The sequence below is a fragment of the Oncorhynchus gorbuscha genome, linkage group LG05 (genome assembly GCF_021184085.1).
Source record: "Oncorhynchus gorbuscha isolate QuinsamMale2020 ecotype Even-year linkage group LG05, OgorEven_v1.0, whole genome shotgun sequence".
NCBI lineage: Eukaryota > Metazoa > Chordata > Actinopteri > Salmoniformes > Salmonidae > Oncorhynchus > Oncorhynchus gorbuscha.
The window spans coordinates 36989165-37012165 of NC_060177.1; the positions used below are offsets into that span (position 1 = coordinate 36989165).

Consider the following 23001-nt stretch of genomic DNA (forward strand, 5'->3'; position numbering starts at 1 on the left):
TAATCAATTATGGCTTATTTAACTGATAGTGCTTTTGTTAAAGCCCTCAAACCTTCAATAGAGAAAAGGACTAACCTTTAATAAAAGGACTCAAACCTTTAACTAGAGGACTCAAAACCCTATACATCACAGATACGTATCACTCATTGCATGCACTCATTTTAATTTGCTTTGGTTCTTTTAAATTACATGGGTCTAGACTCACCCAGGAATATCAAATGTCATCAATCAGGAGATTAAGAGTTCTTTCACCCAGGGCCAACACACAGCTGATGAGTTGTTCCTTGTTGTTGGTCACGACCAATTCATCCGGGTCATGATACCAAGTGTTATCAGTTGATGTTATTCTTCAATAACACAGAGAAATATAGGTTTATTCAAAGAGAATAAATCATTGATGATATGCTGGGAAGTAGATTTTCATTCGTCCCTGTCCTCAGTGATTCTCCACAGAACAAAGCGACATTATGCAATTTATAACCCCCAACCCTAGTCTGAGGTTGACCAATTAGAATTCCTTGCAGTAAAATTGGGCCAATGGCCAAATAACAAGTATCCTGCGTCAAGGTCAATGTATAGACCATTCGAACCAATGAAAACTTGCCACATGTAGCTATGAGTCCAGGACTGAAACTCCTACACCGATTCTAAAACAGATGTAGAACTTAAAAACAACTATTTCCATTGATTGTTAATACCCATTTGACCTCTAGTCCTCTGTGTTGTGAATTATCTTTAAAAAATTTAAAAAATAGTAAACTAAAACTAATAATGAAAAAACAATTTAGCACACTGAAATAAAATAATTAACAATCCTGTTTGAAAAACTCTTTGACTCCAAACGTAACAAAAAATAAATGAAAATCACCATAAGTTCAGTTTAGTTTTGGGGGGGTGGGTAAGACAATTGTCCGACTTGCACCTCATGTCGACTGCATGAACAAAACTCATGTGATCAAAGGTCATAAAGTTGTGCTAACACTATGCTATTCTCATTCACTGCCACTGATGTGCTGGTTGTAGCGTGTCGAAGTAGGGAGAATGCGCATTTTATGGTTTATAAAAACGTTGAACAAAGTGTTGACAGTGCTGGATAACAACTTAAACATGAACTTACACATAAAAGAGACGCTTTTTACTCTCTAGTCATGGTTTTAAAAGTTTCGAAATCCTACAGTATCAACTTCGCTGTGCGTTTGAGGCTTCTTTTTGCAGTCAATGGCTAAAGAAAACTGTGCAGACGCGAGCTATCTGATTGGCCAGCTGTGGGCCTATAGGTACACTTGATTTGCTCTCTGGGTCTGCCGGGTAGGCAGTTCTACTTTCAGACACATGAAATGGTTCAAATTGGGAACACTTTGCCTTCCCGGTGCTAGGGCTGTTGAATCAAGTGCACCTACCACGAACAGCGCGAAACGTATATTAAAAATTGGAATGCAAGACTTTATCGTTGTTTGTTTTACATAAATGTTTGATGATCAACTAGGAAAGCCTTGGAGATTGACCAGTCGTGATCGACCGGTTGGTGACCACTGCTGTAGATAGTTCAACTCTCCAGTAGGAGGTGCTGCCCTGCCTATAGTTTTTTTCTTATAGTGGATATTACATTGAAGAGCGGACATTTTTTCAAAGGTACAAATTTAACATACATGTAACCCTCAAAACTACGTTGATTACTTTTTATAAATCCAATGTATTTTACAGCATAGATTCCACATCACAATACGTTGGCAAATGACGCTAAAACAACATTGACTCAACCAGTTTGTGCCCACAGTCACACAGAGTATCTGCACATGTGCACGGGGTGCGCTTCATTCTGCTACAATGTGGTAGCTACGGGACCAAAACAGCCGAGAAGTTTAGAGTCACGCTTCAACGCTCCTGGATGTTGGGGCGACAGGTAGCCTCGTGGTTAGAGCGTCGGGCCAGTAACCGAAAGGTTGCTGGATTGAATCACCGAGCTGACAAGGTTTAAATCTGTCGTTCTGCCCCTGAACAAGGCAGTTAACCCACTGTTCCCTAGTAGGATGTCATTGTAAATAAGATTTTGTACTTATGACTCGAAATATACATTTGTTTTTATAAAGGAAATAGAAACTAGTAAAGTGACTCTGAAAGGCAAGTCAGTAAACAGGTTAAATCAAATTTAAATAAAACTTTAAAATCTTAACCTAACCTATGACCTGACCCATCACTTCATGTATTATTTCCCCACAGTGGCAAGAAGTGATGTCCCAAAATCCTCCCAAAATCCATCCCAAAAGCCTCACAGGCATAGGTTACTTTCTGTCCCTAACACAAAAACTGACACTAAATAATATAAAATTTAAATATACATTTGTTTTTATAAAAATGTAACTAAATGGAAATGATGAAAAAGACGAATTGAAACTAAACTGAATTTCAAATAAAACTGAAATAAAAAAAACACAAAAACCCCAAACTATAATAACCTTGGCTGTGACCTTTTTTTATTGTCTGTGTATGAGGAAAATATGTTTCATAAGAATGTATTAGGTGCAGTGTGTGTTTATATGAGAGAGAGCGAGAGAAAGCATGTGTGCGTTGCGTGCGTGTTTGAGTTTCTGTCTGCTGGTAATGAGCATGCTTTTTGTCTGTGAAAGTATGTTTATAGTGTTGACAGTTGTAATAAACAAACAGCCAGGCGTTAAAGGTGAAGTTCACCACAAAACACTTACGGGCCCTTTATAAAACACTTGCCTTGCTGTTTGTCCCAGACAGTCTCTAGTTCCATTGTTTGAGTATTTAGATTTCTGTATTTTTATATCAAAATGTTGAATTTCCCGAAATTAACGGAAATGCATAAAAAATGATATATTTAATATTACATAAACAATGGCTGGTGTCTCGGCATTGAATTGCCAAACAAAGAGACGAGAGAGGACGCAAAGAGTATGCAATCGAGATCTTCCCACAGAATTCTACGCGCCCAGGCCAGATTAATCGAATCCCCTCATTGAATAGAACGGGTGATCCCATTCAAAACAACGATGTCATAATGGGTGGACTGCAGGCTATTGCAAACGTACCCATAGGAGCCGTGCAGTAAGGAAAAGCAGGAAGTGCACCTATCAATCTGTGCTGTGGGTTGTTTAATCAACTCAACTGAAATGACAGAAAATACATTCCTTTGCATGAGCCACATCAGTTAGCATCATTTGAATGAACCTTTCACATTACCATAGAAATGATTGCATCACGCACAGCAAGCGGTACTGATGTACCAAGTCTGGAACCAACAGGACCCTAAACAGCTTCTGCCCCCAAGCCATAAGACTGCTAAATAGACTTTAAGTCAGAAGTTCACATACTCCTTAGCCAAATCAATTCCCAGTGGGTCAGAAGTTTACATACACTCAATTAGTATTTGGTAGTATTGCCTTTAAATTGTTTAACTTGGGTCAAACGTTTCAGGTAGCCTTCCACAAGCTTCCCACAATAAGTTGGGTGAAGTTTGGCACATTTCTCCTGACAGGGCTGGTGTAACCGAGTCAGGTTTGTAGGCCTCCTTGCTCGCACACGATTTTTCAGTTCTGCCCACACATTTTTTATAGGATTGAGGTCAGGACTTTGTGATGGCCACTCCAATACCTTGACTTTGTTGTCCTTAAGCCATTTTGCCACAACTTTGGAAGTATGCTTGGGGTCATTGTCCATTTGGAAGACCCATTTGAGACCAAGCTTTAACTTCCTGACTGATGTCTTGAGATGTTGCTTCAGTATATCCACGTAATTTTCCTCCTTCATGATGCCATCTATTTTGTGAAGTGCACCAGTCCCTCCTGCAGCAAAGCACCCCCACAACATGATTCTGCCACCCCCGTGCTTCACGATTGGGATGGTGTTCTTCGGCTTGCAAGCATCCCTGTTTCCTCCAAACATAACGGCCAAACAGTTCTATTTTGAATCATCAGACCAGAAGAAATTTATCAAAAAAGTACGATATTTGTCCCCATGTGCAGTTGCAAACCATAGTCTGGCTTTTTATGGTGATTTTGGAGCAGTGGCTTCTTCCTTGCTGAGCGTCCCTTCAGGTTATATCGATATAGGACTCATTTTACTGTGGATATAGATACTTCTGACCTGTTTCCTCCAGCATCTTCACAAGGTCCTTTGCTGTTGTTTTGGGATTGATTTGCACTTTTCGCACCAAAGTACGTTCATCTCTAGGAGACAGAACGCGTATCCAAATGATGTCAATTAGCCTTTCAGAAGCTTCTAAAGCCATGACATCATTTTCTGGAATTTTCCAATGATTGCATGACGTTACTGATGGCGTGCCACAATATTACACTGCCATCATTAGACTAGCTAAAGTTAGGCTGAATGGTTTTTACCACCAGCTCCTCCTTGGCTGGTTTTTCAACCGGGGCGATGTTGGGAGGTAGGTTTGGTGTGTCAACTTTGAAGTATGGGTCTTTGTATATGACCTGTTAATCTTCCCGCCACTTGACAGCCTGCTGGACCAATCGGGTTGTAAAGTTGTACGTCTTCGGGGGACAAAATGGCGCCGTAGAGAGAACACGGTGTTTCAGCGAGCTCTCGTGGCATTCGTAAATTTATATTCTTACATTAATCTCCTAGCTTGAAAAAGTGGTAGAATTGGCTAAATAAGTTACCATATAATGAGCCTTGACGACTATTTCGCAAAAATCTACGACAACATGCCCAATAGAACTACTAAGAAGTCGACCAAAACCACCACCCCTGTGGATGTGCATGAAGAGCTAGCTAACATTAGCGAAGCTAACACCATTGCGGACCCAGGCACAATGGACCTGATAATTCAAAAGATGACTGATAACATTACTAAAGTGATCGATGCTAAGATAAGAACGGTCTTGGAAGCAATAGCAAGCCATTCAGCTGAAATACAGAGCGTTGTGAAACGTGTTGTTGAGGCGGAAGGAAGAATCGCTGCAGTGGAAACTTCAACTTCATCTATGGACGCTAAGATAAAAGCACTTGAGAAACAGGTGCGCGAAATGGCGGAGCACATTGACGACTTGGATAATCGAGGACGCAGATGCAATATTCGTGTTGTGGGACTCCCGGAAAATTCTGAAGGGACACGTTCAGTAAAATTCTTTGAGGAATGGATCCCTGGCTACCTACAAATGGACGCTAAGGCTGGTCGTGTGATGCTGGACAGAGCCCATCGCTCTCAAGCACCGATACCGGGCCCCAATCAACGCCCACGGCCGGTGTTTATAAAGTTCCACAACTTCACCGACAAGCAGCGCGTCATGGATGCGGCTAGAAACATCGGCTCTGTTGGTAGTCAACATAAAGGTCCAAAGGTCTCATTCTTCAATGATTACTCCACAGCGGTTATACGAAGATGCAAAGCGTTTGATGAGGCGAAGGCTCGACTCAGGAGAATGAAGATGGACTACGCACTGTTGTACCCGGCCACATTGAAGATTATGGTCAACGGATCACCTAAAAAGCTCTACACACCTGAAGAGGCTGCTGCGTTTATTGACTCTCTCGGGTAAATAACTTTAAGCTCCACCTCCACAGCATTGAATAACTTTGCTTATTTTTGGTTGAATCTGATCATGAAACAGTGGTATGAGTCCTCACGTACTCCGGCTCAGTAATATTCGTATCTTTATTATTTTTCTTGCTAAAGTAATAGCCACTATAGCTCAGGCTGAGATATGTGTGAATCCATATTGGTGCCCAGGCTTGGTTTTAGGTGGAAGAGCCTCAATCTTCTTCTATTGATTTTCTTTTCCATATATATAAAGGATGAGGCTATTGAGCGGCAATGCGGACTTAAGAGTCTACATTGGAGAGTTGAAATCCCCTGCATGTTAGCTAGTGGGAAAACCCCCTTTTGGATTTTTACATGTTTAATTTTTGGGTTTAGTATAGTTCGAGTTCAGGGTTCATATTTTTTGTTTATGCTCAGTGAGATGGAGGAGAGTTCAACACATGGAAAAAGGTACCACCCCACTTTCACAGTAGGATCCAGTCTGAATATTGAATGGTCAAGATACAATGGCAGATAACAGACTGCGTGTATGTACGTGGAACATTAGAGGGAGCCATAACCCCATTAAGAGGAAGAAAGTATTGTCTTTTTTTGAAAAAAGAAAATATTGATATTGCCCTGTTGCAAGAAACCCATTTGGATGATAAGGAGCACCTGAAATTACAACAAGGAGGGTTTGGTCAAGTGTTTTTCTCATCATTTATTTACATTTACATTTAAGTCATTTAGCAGACGCTCTTATCCAGAGCGACTTACAAATTGGTGCATTCACCTTATGACATCCAGTGGGACAGTCACTTAACAATAGTGCATCTAAAACTTAGGGGGGGTGAGAGGGATTACTTATCCTATCCTAGGTATTCCTTAAAGAGGTGGGGTTTCAGGTGTCTCCGGAAGGTGGTGATTGACTCCGCTGTCCTGGCGTCGTGAGGGAGTTTGTTCCACCATTGGGGGGCCAGGGCAGCGAACAGTTTTGACTGGGCTGAGCGGGAGCTGTACTTCCTCAGTGGTAGGGAGGCGAGCAGGCCAGAGGTGGATGAACGCAGTGCCCTTGTTTGGGTGTAGGGCCTGATCAGAGCCTGGAGGTACTGAGGTGCCGTTCCCCTCACAGCTCCGTAGGCAAGCACCATGGTCTTGTAGCGGATGCGAACTTCAACTGGAAGCCAGTGGAGAGAACGGAGGAGCGGGGTGACGTGAGAGAACTTGGGAAGGTTGAACACCAGACGGGCTGCGGCGTTCTGGATGAGTTGAAGGGGTTTAATGGCACAGGCAGGGAGCCCAGCCAACAGCGAGTTGCAGTAATCCAGACGGGAGATGACAAGTGCCTGGATTAGGACCTGCGCCGCTTCCTGTGTGAGGCAGGGTCGTACTCTGCGGATGTTGTAGAGCATGAACCTACAGGAACGGGCCACCGCCTTGATGTTGGTTGAGAACGACAGGGTGTTGTCCAGGATCACGCCAAGGTTCTTGGCGCTCTGGGAGGAGGACACAATGGAGTTGTCAACCGTGATGGCGAGATCATGGAACGGGCAGTCCTTCCCCAGGAGGAAGAGCAGCTCCGTCTTGCCGAGGTTCAGCTTGAGGTGGTGATCCGTCATCCACACTGATATGTCTGCCAGACATGCAGAGATGCGATTCGCCACCTGGTCATCAGAAGGGGGAAAGGAGAAGATTAATTGTGTGTCGTCTGCATAGCAATGATAAGAGAGACCATGTGAGGTTATGACAGAGCCAAGTGACTTGGTGTATAGCGAGAATAGGAGAGGGCCAAGAACAGAGCCCTGGGGACACCAGTGGTGAGAGCGCGTGGTGAGGAGACAGATTCTCGCCACGCCACCTGGTAGGAGCGACCTGTCAGGTAGGACGCAATCCAAGCGTGGGCCGCGCCGGAGATGCCCAACTCGGAGAGGGTGGAGAGGAGGATCTGATGGTTCACAGTATCGAAGGCAGCCGATAGATCTAGAAGGATGAGAGCAGAGGAGAGAGAGTTAGCTTTAGCAGTGCGGAGCGCCTCCGTGATACAGAGGAGAGCAGTCTCAGTTGAATGACTAGTCTTGAAACCTGACTGATTTGGATCAAGAAGGTCATTCAGAGAGAGATAGCGGGAGAGCTGGCCAAGGACGGCACGTTCAAGAGTTTTGGAGAGAAAAGAAAGAAGGGATACTGGTCTGTAATTGTTGACATCGGAGGGATCGAGTGTAGGTTTTTTCAGAAGGGGTGCAACTCTCGCTCTCTTGAAGACGGAAGGGACGTAGCCAGCGGTCAGGGATGAGTTGATGAGCGAGGTGAGGTAAGGGAGAAGGTCTCCGGAAATGGTCTGGAGAAGAGAGGAGGGGATAGGGTCAAGCGGGCAGGTTGTTGGGCGGCCGGCCGTCACAAGACGCGAGATTTCATCTGGAGAGAGGGGAGAAAGAGGTCAGAGCACAGGGTAGGGCAGTGTGAGCAGAACCAGCAGTGTCGTTTGACTTAGCAAACGAGGATCGGATGTCGTCGACCTTCTTTTCAAAATGGTTGACGAAGTCATCTGCAGAGAGGGAGGAGGGGGGGCGGAGGATTCAGGAGGGAGGAGAAGGTGGCAAAGAGCTTCCTAGGGTTAGAGGCAGATGCTTGGAATTTAGCGTGGTAGAAAGTGGCTTTAGCAGCAGAGACAGAGGAGGAAAATGTAGAGAGGAGGGAGTGAAAGGATGCCAGGTCCGCAGGGAGGCGAGTTTTCCTCCATTTCCGCTCGGCTGCCCGGAGCCCTGTTCTGTGAGCTCGCAATGAGTCATCGAGCCACGGAGCGGGAGGGAGGACCGAGCCGGCCTGGAGGATAGGGGACATAGAGAGTCAAGGGATGCAGAGAGGGAGGAGAGGAGGGTTGAGGAGGCAGAATCAGGAGATAGGTGGGAGAAGGTTTGAGCAGAGGGAAGAGATGATAGGATGGAAGAGGAGAGAGTAGCGGGGGAGAGAGAGCGAAGGTTGGGACGGCGCGATACCATCCGAGTAGGGGCAGTGTGGGAGGTGTTGGATGAGAGCGAGAGGGAAAAGGATACAAGGCAGTGGTCGGAGACTTGGAGGGGAGTTGCAATGAGGTTAGTGGAAGAACAGCATCTAGTAAAGATGAGGTCGAGCGTATTGCCTGCCTTGTGAGTAGGGGGGAAGGTGAGAGGGTGAGGTCAAAAGAGGAGAGGAGTGGAAAGAAGGAGGCAGAGAGGAAAGAGTCAAAGGTAGACGTGGGGAGGTTAAAGTCGCCCAGAACTGTGAGAGGTGAGCCGTCCTCAGGAAAGGAGCTTATCAAGGCATCAAGCTCATTGATGAACTCTCCGAGGGAACCTGGAGGGCGATAAATGATAAGGATGTTAAGCTTGAAAGGGCTAGTAACTGTGACAGCATGGAATTCAAAGGAGGCGATAGACAGATGGGTAAGGGGAGAAAGAGAGAATGACCACTTGGGAGAGATGAGGATCCCGGTGCCACCACCCCGCTGACCAGACGCTCTCGGGTGTGCGAGAACACGTGGGCGGACGAAGAGAGAGCAGTAGGAGTAGCAGTGTTGTCTGTGGTGATCCATGTTTCCGTCAGTGCCAAGAAGTCGAGGGACTGGAGGGAGGCATAGGCTGAGATGAACTCTGCCTTGTTGACCGCAGATTGGCAGTTCCAGAGGCTACCGGAGACCTGGAACTCCACGTGGGTCGTGCACGCTGGGACCACCAGAGTAGGGTGGCCGCGGCCACGCGGTGAGGAGCGTTTGTATGGTCTGTGCAGAGAGGAGAGAACAGGGATAAACAGACACATAGTTGACAGGCTACAGAAGAGGCTACGCTAATGCAGAAGTAGAGGTGTAGCAATTCCAGGTGAAAAAGAACTTACCACTTAAGGTCTTGAATTGTGTGAAAGATAAATTTGGTCGCTTTGTTATAATGAATGGTACTTTACAAGGGCAGAACATTTCCATAATGAATATTTACTTCCCCCCTGCTCACCCCCCTGATTTCCTCACTAAGGCATTTCTAGACTTTTCAGAATTAAACTCAGACACTGCAGTGGTTGGAGGAGATTTTAACTGCTTGTTAAACCCCCTTATTGATAAGTTTCCCAGTGGTATAGCTTCACTCTCTCCTCAAGCTAAGTCACTTAAAGTTATTTGTGATGATCTGGGGTATGCAGATGTCTGGAGAGCTTTCCATCCCTCCAACAGAGAGTTCACTTTTTTCTCTGCACCTCATGGATGTCAGACTAGAATAGATTATTTTTTTATGCCCAAGACGTCTTTGCAGTCTGTTTTATCTGCTAGGATAGGAAGCATAGTCATATCTGATCATGCTGAGGTGATCCTGGACATAAAACTCAACGGGGCATTCAATCGGTCAAGACATTGGAGGTTGAACACAACCATTCTTAAAGACCATACATTCACATCATATTTTATAACAGAGTTTAAAGCATTTTTCTCTATTAACTCTCAATCAACAGATAACCCCTCGCTCCTTTGGGAGACCTGTAAAGCATATGCCAGGGGTCTGATTATGTCATACACAGCTAATAAGAGACGGAAAAAGCGGGAAAAGCAAAAAAATGTTAGAGGGTGAATTAGGAACTAAAGAGAAGGACTACATTAAAACGCCCACTCCTGCCCTATTAAAGGAAATATCAGTCAATAGATCAACGTTAGACTCTCTCCTAACACAGGACGCTGAAAAGAAAATGAGATTTGTCAGGCAAAAGCTATATGAACATGGCGATAAGCCAGGAAAGTACTTGGCATACCTAGCTAAAAAGAGGGCTGACTCTCAGTCAATTGCTACTATTACTGATTCTGATGGTAATCATTTATATGAAAATAAATTGATAAGTGACTCATTTAAGAAATTTTATACAAACCTTTATGCCTCAGAACTGCCAAAGGATGCACCCAAATTAATGGAGAACTTCTTTGGTAAGATTGAGCTCCCTACTATCTCCGAAGAACAGAGGTCCCTCCTTAATGCCCCTATTACCAAGGAAGAGATAATGTTCACAATTAAGAATCTGCAAAATGGTAAGGCCCCAGGACCAGACGGGTTTTGTAGTGAGTTCTATAAAGAGTTCCATGGTCTGATCCTTGAGCCATTGCGTGATATGTTTAACCACTCATTTTCAAATGACCAACTCCCTCAAACGCTGAGAGAAGCCAACATTTCACTTATTCTCAAAAAGGAAAAATGTCCAGAGTCTTGTTCCTCGTACAGACCAATTTCCCTTCTGAATGTGGATAGAAAATTGCTTTCTAAAATTCTAGCCACAAGATTAGAGGACTCATTGCCACTAATTGTGAAAGGAGACCAAACTGGCTTCATTAGGGGCCGTAAGTCATGCAACAACATCAGGCGGCTTCTTAATGTAATTCAAGCCTACCAACAAAGTGCTGTGGATGGTCTTGTGCTCTCCCTAGATGCTGAGAAGGCATTTGATTGTGTGGAGTGGTCTTACCTATTATTTGCTCTAAATAAATTTGGTCTGGGGGACAACTTTATAAAATGGGTGAAAGTTTTATATGATGATCCTCAGGCTGCTGTCCTTACTAATGGGCTACGGTCAAATAGTTTCTCTATACACAGAGGTACCAGACATGGCTGTCCTTTATCCCCCCTCCTCTTTGCACTCGTTATGGAACCACTGGCCGAGTCCATCAGGGTAACGCCTGCTATACAGGGGCTGCTCATTGGTGATGTTCACCATAAAATAAGCTTGTATGCTGATGATGTCCTGATATTCATCTCTAGTCCCGAGACTTCAATTACATCTCTTATTAATATTATTGAATTATTCAGCGGATTCTCAGGCTACAAGATTAACCTTACTAAGTCAGAGGCTATGCCACTTGGTAGCCTGCATTCTGTACCTAATACTTCTCCCCCCTTCCCTTTTAAATAGTCTCCCTCAGGTTTCATGTATCTGGGTATATTTGTAACTCCTAAATTCCAGCTAATGTACAAAGCCAATTTTGTTCCTTTGTTTGATACAATAAGACAGGATCTGGAGCGCTGGAACTCTCTCACCATTTCTTGGTTGGGTAGAATATCCCTCTTGAAAATGAACGTTTTACCTAGACTACTTTACCCAATCCAAATGATCCCAGTATTACTCTCCAATAAGGTAATAAAGGATGTAAATGGATGGCTAAGTTCCTTTATATGGAGTAAACGCAAGCCAAGACTTAAGATGGCAATATTGCAGCTGCCAAGTTCTATGGGCGGCTTGGACCTGCCCAATATCAAGTTCTATCAATGGTGTGCCCACCTTTGTTATATTTCTGACTGGATCACAAATGATGACTCCTCTATTTGGTTAGACATTGAGACTTCTCTTTCAAAATACCCCTTACAGGATCTTTTATTTTTCAGAAGTTTCAAGTCTGTAGAAGAACACTGCAATAATCCAGTTACACTTAACACACTCAAAGTATGGAGGTCAGTTCAACGCTTCCTGGGAAGGTCCAAACTAACCTCTGCTCTTACCCCAATTCTTAACAACCCAGATTTCAGCCCAGGATTGCTGGATGCTGGCTTTAACTTATGGCTTAATAAGGGCATACGCAGGCTAAACGACTTATTTGCTGATAAGATTTTGTTGTCATTTGAGCAGATGGTCGAGAAATATCGACTCCCAAAGCGGGACTTTTTCCGCTTCCTACAAGTAAGACATTATATTTTGGAGAGCACCACCTTAATTGGTAACCCTGATGTGTCTGTCATTGAAAGAATGCTTTTTTCCCACAAAGGAAAATGTCTGTAAGTCTGTTTTATGATACTTTAAGGTCATTTTCTGCTGTCAACACACAGAGGGTGAAACAAGTGTGGGAGAAAGAATTGTCTGTTACTATTGATGAAGAGATGTGGGAGGACATTTGGAGATATGCAAAAACAATATCTATATGTAACCGTACTAGAACAATCCAATTAAGAATAATACACAGATTGCATATATCCCCAAATCGCAGACATGCTTTTAGCCCCACTTCCTCTTCCCCTCAGTGTCTTAAATGCAAAACTGATACAGGCACCCTAACACATTGTTTATGGTCATGTACCAAAATACAAAGATACTGGTCTGGTGTCCTACAAGAAATTGAAAAGATCCTAGGGGTTGATCTAGAATTGGACCCAGTTTCTTTACTGTTAGGTCTCCCTAGTAGGCATGTTACTTCTGTCTGTAAAAGGAGGCTTTACATTTACATTACATTTACATTTAAGTCATTTAGCAGACGCTCTTATCCAGAGCGACTTACAAATTGGTGCATTCACCTTATGACATCCAGTGGGACAGTCACTTAACAATAGTGCATCTAAAACTTAGGGGGGTGGGGTGAGAGGGATTACTTAACCTATCCTAGGTATTCCTTAAAGAGGTGGGGTTTCAGGTGTCTCCGGAAGGTGGTGATTGACACCGCTGTCCTGGCGTCGTGAGGGAGTTTGTTCCACCATTGGGGGGCCAGGGCAGCGAACAGTTTTGACTGGGCTGAGCGGGAGCTGTACTTCCTCAGTGGTAGGGAGGCGAGCAGGCCAGAGGTGGATGAACGCAGTGCCCTTGTTTGGGTGTAGGGCCTGATCAGAGCCTGGAGGTACTGAGGTGCCGTTCCCCTCACAGCTCCGTAGGCAAGCACCATGGTCTTGTAGCGGATGCGAGCTTCAACTGGAAGCCAGTGGAGAGAACGGAGGAGCGGGGTGACGTGAGAGAACTTGGGAAGGTTGCACACCAGACGGGCTGCGGCGTTCTGGATGAGTTGAAGGGGTTTAATGGCACAGGCAGGGAGCCCAGCCAACAGCGAGTTGCAGTAATCCAGACGGGAGATGACAAGTGCCTGGATTAGGACCTGCGCCGCTTCCTGTGTGAGGCAGGGTCGTACTCTGCGGATGTTGTAGAGCATGAACCTACAGGAACGGGCCACCGCCTTGATGTTAGTTGAGAACGACAGGGTGTTGTCCAGGATCACGCCAAGGTTCTTGGCGCTCTGGGAGGAGGACACAATGGAGTTGTCAACCGTGATGGCGAGATCATGGAACGGGCAGTCCTTCCCGGGAGGAAGAGCAGCTCCGTCTTGCCGAGGTTCAGCTTGAGGTGGTGATCCGTCATCCACACTGATATGTCTGCCAGACATGCAGAGATGCGATTCGCCACCTGGTCATCAGAAGGGGGAAAGGAGAAGATTAATTGTGTGTCGTCTGCATAGCAATGATAAGAGAGACCATGTGAGGTTATGACAGAGCCAAGTGACTTGGTGTATAGCGAGAATAGGAGAGGGCCAAGAACAGAGCCCTGGGGGACACCAGTGGTGAGAGCGCGTGGTGAGGAGACAGATTCTCGCCACGCCACCTGGTAGGAGCGACCTGTCAGGTAGGACGCAATCCAAGCGTGGGCCGCGCCGGAGATGCCCAACTCGGAGGGTGGAGAGGAGGATCTGATGGTTCACAGTATCGAAGGCAGCCGATAGATCTAGAAGGATGAGAGCAGAGGAGAGAGAGTTAGCTTTAGCAGTGCGGAGCGCCTCCGTGATACAGAGGAGAGCAGTCTCAGTTGAATGACTAGTCTTGAAACCTGACTGATTTGGATCAAGAAGGTCATTCAGAGAGAGATAGCGGGAGAGCTGGCCAAGGACGGCACGTTCAAGAGTTTTGGAGAGAAAAGAAAGAAGGGATACTGGTCTGTAATTGTTGACATCGGAGGGATCGAGTGTAGGTTTTTTCAGAAGGGGTGCAACTCTCGCTCTCTTGAAGACGGAAGGGACGTAGCCAGCGGTCAGGGATGAGTTGATGAGCGAGGTGAGGTAAGGGAGAAGGTCTCCGGAAATGGTCTGGAGAAGAGAGGAGGGGATAGGGTCAAGCGGGCAGGTTGTTGGGCGGCCGGCCGTCACAAGACGCGAGATTTCATCTGGAGAGAGAGGGGAGAAAGAGGTCAGAGCACAGGGTAGGGCAGTGTGAGCAGAACCAGCAGTGTCGTTTGACTTAGCAAACGAGGATCGGATGTCGTCGACCTTCTTTTCAAAATGGTTGACGAAGTCATCTGCAGAGAGAGGAGGGGGGGGGCGGAGGATTCAGGAGGGAGGAGAAGGTGGCAAAGAGCTTCCTAGGGTTAGAGGCAGATGCTTGGAATTTAGCGTGGTAGAAAGTGGCTTTAGCAGCAGAGACAGAGGAGGAAAATGTAGAGAGGAGGGAGTGAAAGGATGCCAGGTCCGCAGGGAGGCGAGTTTTCCTCCATTTCCGCTCGGCTGCCCGGAGCCCTGTTCTGTGAGCTCGCAATGAGTCATCGAGCCACGGAGCGGGAGGGGAGGACCGAGCCGGCCTGGAGGATAGGGGACATAGAGAGTCAAGGGATGCAGAGAGGGAGGAGAGGAGGGTTGAGGAGGCAGAATCAGGAGATAGGTGGGAGAAGGTTTGAGCAGAGGGAAGAGATGATAGGATGGAAGAGGAGAGAGTAGCGGGGGAGAGAGAGCGAAGGTTGGGACGGCGCGATACCATCCGAGTAGGGGCAGTGTGGGAGGTGTTGGATGAGAGCGAGAGGGAAAAGGATACAAGGCAGTGGTCGGAGACTTGGAGGGAGTTGCAATGAGGTTAGTGGAAGAACAGCATCTAGTAAAGATGAGGTCGAGCGTATTGCCTGCCTTGTGAGTAGGGGGAAGGTGAGAGGGTGAGGTCAAAAGAGGAGAGGAGTGGAAAGAAGGAGGCAGAGAGGAAAGAGTCAAAGGTAGACGTGGGGAGGTTAAAGTCGCCCAGAACTGTGAGAGGTGAGCCGTCCTCAGGAAAGGAGCTTATCAAGGCATCAAGCTCATTGATGAACTCTCCGAGGGAACCTGGAGGGCGATAAATGATAAGGATGTTAAGCTTGAAAGGGCTAGTAACTGTGACAGCATGGAATTCAAAGGAGGCGATAGACAGATGGGTAAGGGGAGAAAGAGAGAATGACCACTTGGGAGAGATGAGGATCCCGGTGCCACCACCCCGCTGACCAGACGCTCTCGGGGTGTGCGAGAACACGTGGGCGGACGAAGAGAGAGCAGTAGGAGTAGCAGTGTTGTCTGTGGTGATCCATGTTTCCGTCAGTGCCAAGAAGTCGAGGGACTGGAGGGAGGCATAGGCTGAGATGAACTCTGCCTTGTTGACCGCAGATTGGCAGTTCCAGAGGCTACCGGAGACCTGGAACTCCACGTGGGTCGTGCGTGCTGGGACCACCAGAGTAGGGTGGCCGCGGCCACGCGGTGAGGAGCGTTTGTATGGTCTGTGCAGAGAGGAGAGAACAGGGATAAACAGACACATAGTTGACAGGCTACAGAAGAGGCTACGCTAATGCAAAGGAGATTGGAATGACAAGTGGACTACACGTCTCGAATGTTCAGAAAGTTAAGCTACGTAGCAAGAATCTTATTGACTAAAATGATTAAAATGATACAGTACTGCTGAAGTAGGCCAGCTGGCAGTGGGTGCGTTGTTGACACTACACTAATCAAGTCGTTCCGTTGAGTGTAATAGTTTCTGCAGTGTTGCTATTCGGGGGCTAGCAGGCTAGCTAGCAGTGTTGTTTACGTTACGTTGCGTTAAAAGAACGACAATAGATGGCTAGCGAACCTAGAAAATCGCTCTAGACTACACAATTATCTTTGATACAAAGACGGCTATGTAGCTAGCTAAGTAGCTAGCTACGATCAAACAAATCAAACCGTTGTACTGTAATGAAATGAAGTGAAAATGTGATACTACCTGTGAGTGCGACCGGGTAGTTGAGTTCTATACAGAAGACGTTGGCTAGCGTTGGCTAGCTGTTGGCTAGCTAGCAGAGTCACCTACGTTAAGGACGACAAATAGCTGGCTAGCTAACCTCGGTAAATTAAGATAATCACTCTAAGACTACACACTCTAAACCTAAACAACACAATTATCTTGGATACGATGATACGAAGACAGCAAAGACAGCTATGTAGCTAGCTAACACTAAACTAATCAAGTCGTTCAGTTGAGTGTGATAGTTTCTCCAGTGCAGCTAATCAGTGGACGTTAGCTAGCTGGCTAGTGAAGACTACGTTAGGACGGCGAAATACGATAATTACGCAATTATCTTTGATACAAAGACGGCTATGTAGCTAGCTGAGAAGAATTTGCTAAGATAAGACAAATCAAACCGTTGTGATATAATGAAATATAATGAAAAAGTTATACTACCCGTTGGAGCGACGTGCAGATGCGACCACTCGCTCCAACCGGAACCGGTCGCAGCGAGGAAAAACATCCTTTTACAGTGGATTAGTGATAAGGTTCCTTCTATTAAAGACTGGCATAAGATACTATTTGAATGGGTGCCTCTGGAATATCTGACATGTACATTGCATTCTAAAACAGACCAGTTCTACAAAGTATGGGAACCTTATCTAGAACCTGAGGTATAAGCTATTATGCTATTATGCTGCAAGGATTATCTTAGAATGGCGGGGAGCTATGTATTTCAGAACTACACTGTACGTTCCATGTGTGGAACCTAACCTATTGGTTTAAACTGAGCTTTTTGTTTAATTTCTGTTTGTAAGTTTGTTTAAAATGTATGTATTGAGAGACGCAATGATGGTGATGGGGTGAGAGAAGCACAGAGCGGGAAGAGGAAAATGGTGTGCGTATGTATGGGTGTGTATATGTGTGTGCGTGCGTGTATGTATGCATATGTGTGTGTATATGCATGGGTATATGTATATGTGTGTATGTATGTGTATGTATGTATGTGTATATATATGCACGTAGATATGGGTAAGTGGGGGCTGTTTTTCTTTTTGTTCTGTGTGCTTTGTCTCTGTTGTATCTCTGAATATGGGTGAAAATTGTGAAATTTCAATAAAAATACTGTTACAAAAAAAAAAGTTGAACGTCTTCAGTTCAGACACTCTTCTCTACCCAATCCTTAGCGTTATGTTATCCTGTCCTACTGCCTATCCTGTCAATCTGCACATGGCTGCGGCGTTTTCTGAGCTAAACTGACCGAGACGCACCTCCAACAACACATAAAACCTCACAGAATTTTGCCTAAAAACAATGACAATTTCTCTCAACCAGTGGCAAATTGACTTTTTGGGTGAGCGCTGATGCTGCCTTGTGATAAGCACTGCCCACTTGGTCAAAGGCAGGGGGCGCAAAATAATTTTACTTCTCCATTTCCAGCACTCCCCTCAAGGGTGCTGTTGGAGAGATGCATCGCTGCGGCTCTCCACCAACGTTCCGTCAAAAATAATATCTATGATAAATCACGTAGCAGATATAGGATATGGTAGAAAGAGTATATGGCCTTTTCTGTAGCTTAGAGGCTGGAGATAAAATGTCTGACAATGTAATGAGACGGACACTTTTAACATCATGCTTCTCCGATCAAATAGCCTAATCTGAATGGCACGCAATCAAATAAAAAAATGTGCTGTCATGTTAACAAACAACATGTCCTAAAAACAGGACAGGTCAAAGTAAAATGGCCAGTATAGAATAGACAATCACAACTGTTGTCCAGGAGTTTCATCCCATTGTCATCATCAGTGGTTTCAAGTTTGACAAGTTGATCGATCATAGCTTAAAAAGTCAAATTGATTAGTCATAGGAATCTGGGCAAAAAAGCCAATGCAATCAGCCTGTTTAACAAAATGGTGGGCCTACCACATGGATAGGCAGCAGTGGAGGTTCCTCTGAGGAGGAAGGGGAGGACCATCCTCTTCAGTGAATTTCAGAAAATAAATGGGCCTAGGCCTATAAAACATAAAATATTACAGGCCGAGGGATAATTAGCCGTATTGATGATTGCACAATATATTTACATTTACGTAATTTAGCAGACGTTCTAATCCAGAGCGACTAACAGGAGCAGTTAAGATTAAGAGCAATACTCATGGGCACAGACAGATTTTTCATCTTCTCGGCTCTGGGATTCGAACCAGCAACCTTTCGGTTACTGGCCCAAAACTCTAAGCGAAAGGCTACCTGCCACAATGCTATTGATGGCTCTCTTGGTCTTGTATACTTGAAGAAAGTATAGCCAACTCACTGCTCAAATGGTGTTAGTGGTCAAGTGTGAGGCTGTTTGTCTTCCTTTTGTTTGTGAGTTTACAGGCTAGTTAGGATGTTAATGGTATAAAAGCTAGACTGGCAATCGCAAGCAACATGTTCTCCTCTACTACCACTATTGACTTTATACTTATTACACTGTTTCGTAATATACATTCATGTTTATGTAGACCCAGATTCTGAAGTCCGTGTGTCCCATACATTATTTTTCTATGGCACACATCCACTCGTTGTAGACACTGTTTACCAAGCCAGCATGTCGTCATTGTCAGACAAACTTGAAGGGGACTACAGTAGGCAGTTACATTATGGGGTGTAGGCGGGATACTCGAAAATACAGCTATTTATCTTAATCTTAGAGAGCAATATAAATATACCCTGTGAGTAATATTGGACAAAACACTTACGCTTCAGAGAGCTTCCCATTTGGACCGTGAAGTGTGGCATGGCGTTTCCAAGGTGATCCTGGGCATTCTAAAGAAAGTCTCCAACACACCAGGATTGATGAGGGACAAGAAATCGTAGTGGTTTAGTTACGTACACACACGCCATTTTCAGCTGGATCGTCAGTCTGATGTTCTATTTTCTCCATTATCGGAAAAGGTCTGTTGGTATGTCCAGCAACTGCACCAGCAGTGGCCGTGCATTCTGGGAAGAGCCTGTGTTTCCTCAACATCTGCTCGCTCCTGTCTCTCTTTTCTCTCGGTCAGCCCGCAAACGGAACAACTCAGCCTCAGTATACTCCGGCTCAAACCGATATGGTACTACAGTACCATTCTGAAAATAAGGCAGGTCTTCAATTTCCTCTTGGTTCTCGAATCTGACATTCTTTACTCTAATCAAATTTGACGAGGGCAGTAAATACTGTGAGGGAGTGAGAACAGAAAATGGATTGCTTTACATCCTTCAGCCACGCCGACCTAGGTCCTGAGTCGCATGAATCCAGTTCTTGGATTTCAATACGAAAATAACATAATACATGAATAAAGTGGCCAGAGCGGTGTGTTTGGGAGGTGTTTATGACGGACTTTGACTGTGCATGGGATTTCTATGGGGAAGGAGGGGTAGAATCAGCTTATTACCTACGTCTAAATACTCAAGCAATGGGCCTAAAAACAGTCTGGGTACTGACAAAGGACCAGGCAAGTGTTAATGTTTTTTCCCGGTGAACTTCCCATTTTAAGCTGTGTGTTGGTGGGGGGGGGGCGAGGATATACAGAGGATACAACAAACATCCCTGTCATTTAGCTCCAGACTTTCAAAAGGCCAAAAATTTCCAGTTGAAGAGCTCTGCCAGTTTTAGTCAAAGGGACCAGCACATTGTAGAGACCCAAATTCCCAGGGCATGCAGAGAAAAGGATAAAGGAAAGTCATGAAGGGCGAGTAGAGAGAGAATGCTAAAGAAGAGAAAGAGCTGTGAATTTGAAGCATAATGGTCACGTTTGAGAGCTGTGCAGGCGTCAAAAAGGAGTGAGGGGACGGACGTTATCGTCGTGAGACTGACACGGTCGAACAGACACAGACAGTCAAGAGCCCCCAAGTGTAAAAAGATAGGATCGTGTCGTAGACGGACCCGAGTTCACAGCAGCCACTTTTGCAAAAGAGTAAGATAGATGGGATAACGAATTAGAGAGTGACTATTTCAATAAAGTGATAGTTGCGATACAAACAGGTTTCCGCATGCATTTTCTGAACACAAACAGGCAGAACTATACCCACATAGAAATACAAAAACTAAATTTAATGAAGCACACGCACACAATTACTCATATAACACCTATACAGACAGACAGACACAGTTAGACAGACACACGCACACACACACACACACACACACACACACACACACACACACACACACACACACACACACACACACACACACACACACACACACACACACACACACACACACACACACACACACACACACACACACACACACACACACACACTGCAAAACACCCCTAACACAAACACACTTCAAATACCAAAAAGCTGGACTCACCCAGAAGAGGAGGTTGAAGAAGACCATGCCGTAACGCAGGCCCCTCATGCAGCCCTCAGCCATCCTGCAGCGCCGCAGCTCTAGGAGGAAGATGAAGGAGAGGTCCAGGTAAAACACCACATACTTCTTCCCCTGCGAGGTGTTGTAGCGACCTTTAGCCGTCTGTGGCCCAGGCGCCGTGTGGAAGCCAAACGCAAAGGGCGGACGTTTATACTCGTACTCGCCACTGTAGCTGTGGAAGCCCGAGGTGAAGGGCGGTGTCTCGGGCTTGCTGTCCAGTGAGGGACTGCGCCGGTACGGCGTCTCGTCCGTGCTCGAGCGCCTCATGGACGAACTGGAGGTGAGACGCTAGCGACAGCTGAAGTTTTAATTCAACCCCTTCCTTCAAGAGCTTCAAGTGGTCTTTGAGAGCCCACACAAAAAAAGTCACTTAAGACCTGAACAGAGACACAAAGTCCAAACAATGTGTCCTAAGGGGACAAATGTTCAGAATTGTGGTGACAGTAATGTGGAACAGCAACTGCTCCCAATAGTTTCTAAGCTAACCAGCCTACAGTGTTTTCACCACAGAAACTGAAGCACGATCGGGCATGTAGTCCAACTGTGCCCCTGCAGTGATAGACCAGCTAAGATTAAAACACATCACCTCAAATTTCTTACGTTGCTTAATCCTACAACACCTGTATATTCCGGTTTCCCTTTGCTTAATCCTACAACACCTGTTCGTTATTATGTTCCTTTCCTGAATCCCACAACTACTGTACAGCTGTCTATCATTTGAAAAATAAGCTTTCGTTTTTCCAATTCCAGCTAATCTTAGATCAATCGGACGCACATAATCGCAGGAACGCTTGGCACTACCCAAGCTGCTCTAATCTGGTCAGTCGGCTGAGTGATATGTCACACCTGGTAACATTAGAAATTCCGGAGCAGGTGCGCTCTGGCAGAGAAAACAGCTACTGTTGACGACGACAGTGTTTTAGCCAATCAGTCTCTTTTACACCAGAACCACTTCTTCATTAAGAACGCACGCTAGTACTCCATCCAGTTGGAATTGATTCGGAATGTTCACCAGTGCCCATTGTCTTGGCTTCACTTTCCCTCACATGCAGAAAAGTTCAAAAGAGAGAAGATGTGCAGACCAAGAGACAACACTGAGGGTGAATGTGTGGGGATGAGTGGAAGGGAAAGATGCACGAGAAAAGGATAGGTAACTGAAATGAGGAGAGCAATCTTTGGCTTCCATTAGGTGAGCGCTCTGGTTTTCCTGTTCGTTCTTTTTCCTCCTCTCTAACTCCCCCTCTCTGCTTTTCCTCGGTCCCCCCTTCCCGCAACTGCTGTTTTGCAGCTCTACCTGCTACTTGTCTCACTGCCTCTCTCCTTCTTCACCTCGGCCTCCCTCCCTTTCTGTCTATCCGTTCTGATGTAGACACATTTCCTTAATTTCCACAATCCAGCCAGTAGTGAGTTGTTTTAGGGCAGGGTTCCCTCTCCTCCTCTTTTCTCCCTCCCTTCTGTGCGCCTGTTCGTTTGTTTTCTCCTCTTTCTCTATGGGTGGGTAAGGAGAAGAAAGTATCCGCCAGGGTCATGGCCAGAAGAAGAAGAGACACATTCCTTGGAGGAAAAAAAAGACTGCAGTGTCATAGCAACCGTCCAGCCTGCCTAAAGCTCTCTCTCTCTCTCTCTCTCTCTCTCTCTCTCTCTCTCTCTCTCTCTCTCTCTCTCTCTCTCTCTCTTTCTCTCTCCCTACCTCTCTCTCTCTCTCTCTCTCTCCCCCTCTCTCTCTTACTGTCTCTCGCATTCACTCACACTATTTCAGCGCTCCCCTTCTACTCCTTGATAACTGTCCCCAAATCCTGACAGTGAGATGGGTTGGAACAGTCATTCACAGCCTATAGCCACACCCTACTACAGAGCTGAGCCAATCCGCTTCCTGCATCCCATCCTCCCTCTCTCTCTATCCCTCTCTCCCCTCTCTCTCTCTATCTCTCTCTGACACACACAAACACGTGAGCCTTAACCCCACACAAAAGAGGACCTGCTCCTTGGTTAATAACATACCAGCAAGAAGCTAGTGCTCCCTCTCTCTCTTTCTCTCCATCTCACTCCACATTCCACGGTGCTTCTCTCACTCAAACCTGCACTCTATATCCGCTTGACTACAGTAGTGTTTTCAACCTCTATCCCCCGACAGGACCAAACATACCCACACAGTGCAGCTAGAATCCCATGCTGCAAACAACTCTCCCTAGACGTGCAAAAGCATTACTATAGATGGGAAACGTACTGCCTCACACTGCTGCACCTGACAGACGATCAGACAAAACAACAACACGCTCCACAACTCCGACGACCGTCTGGGTCAAAACAATGAATTGTGACGAAGGCTTTGTTTTTAATAACAAAAAGGCCCATTATGATTGAACTTG

General features: G+C 45.6%; 1 pseudogene; it reads right to left on the reverse strand.

Moving 5' to 3' along the window:
• LOC124035911 overlaps positions 1 to 22298 on the reverse strand; it is a 95509-nt pseudogene extending 73211 nt beyond the window's left edge.
• Positions 22299 to 23001: the final 703 nt, after the last annotated feature.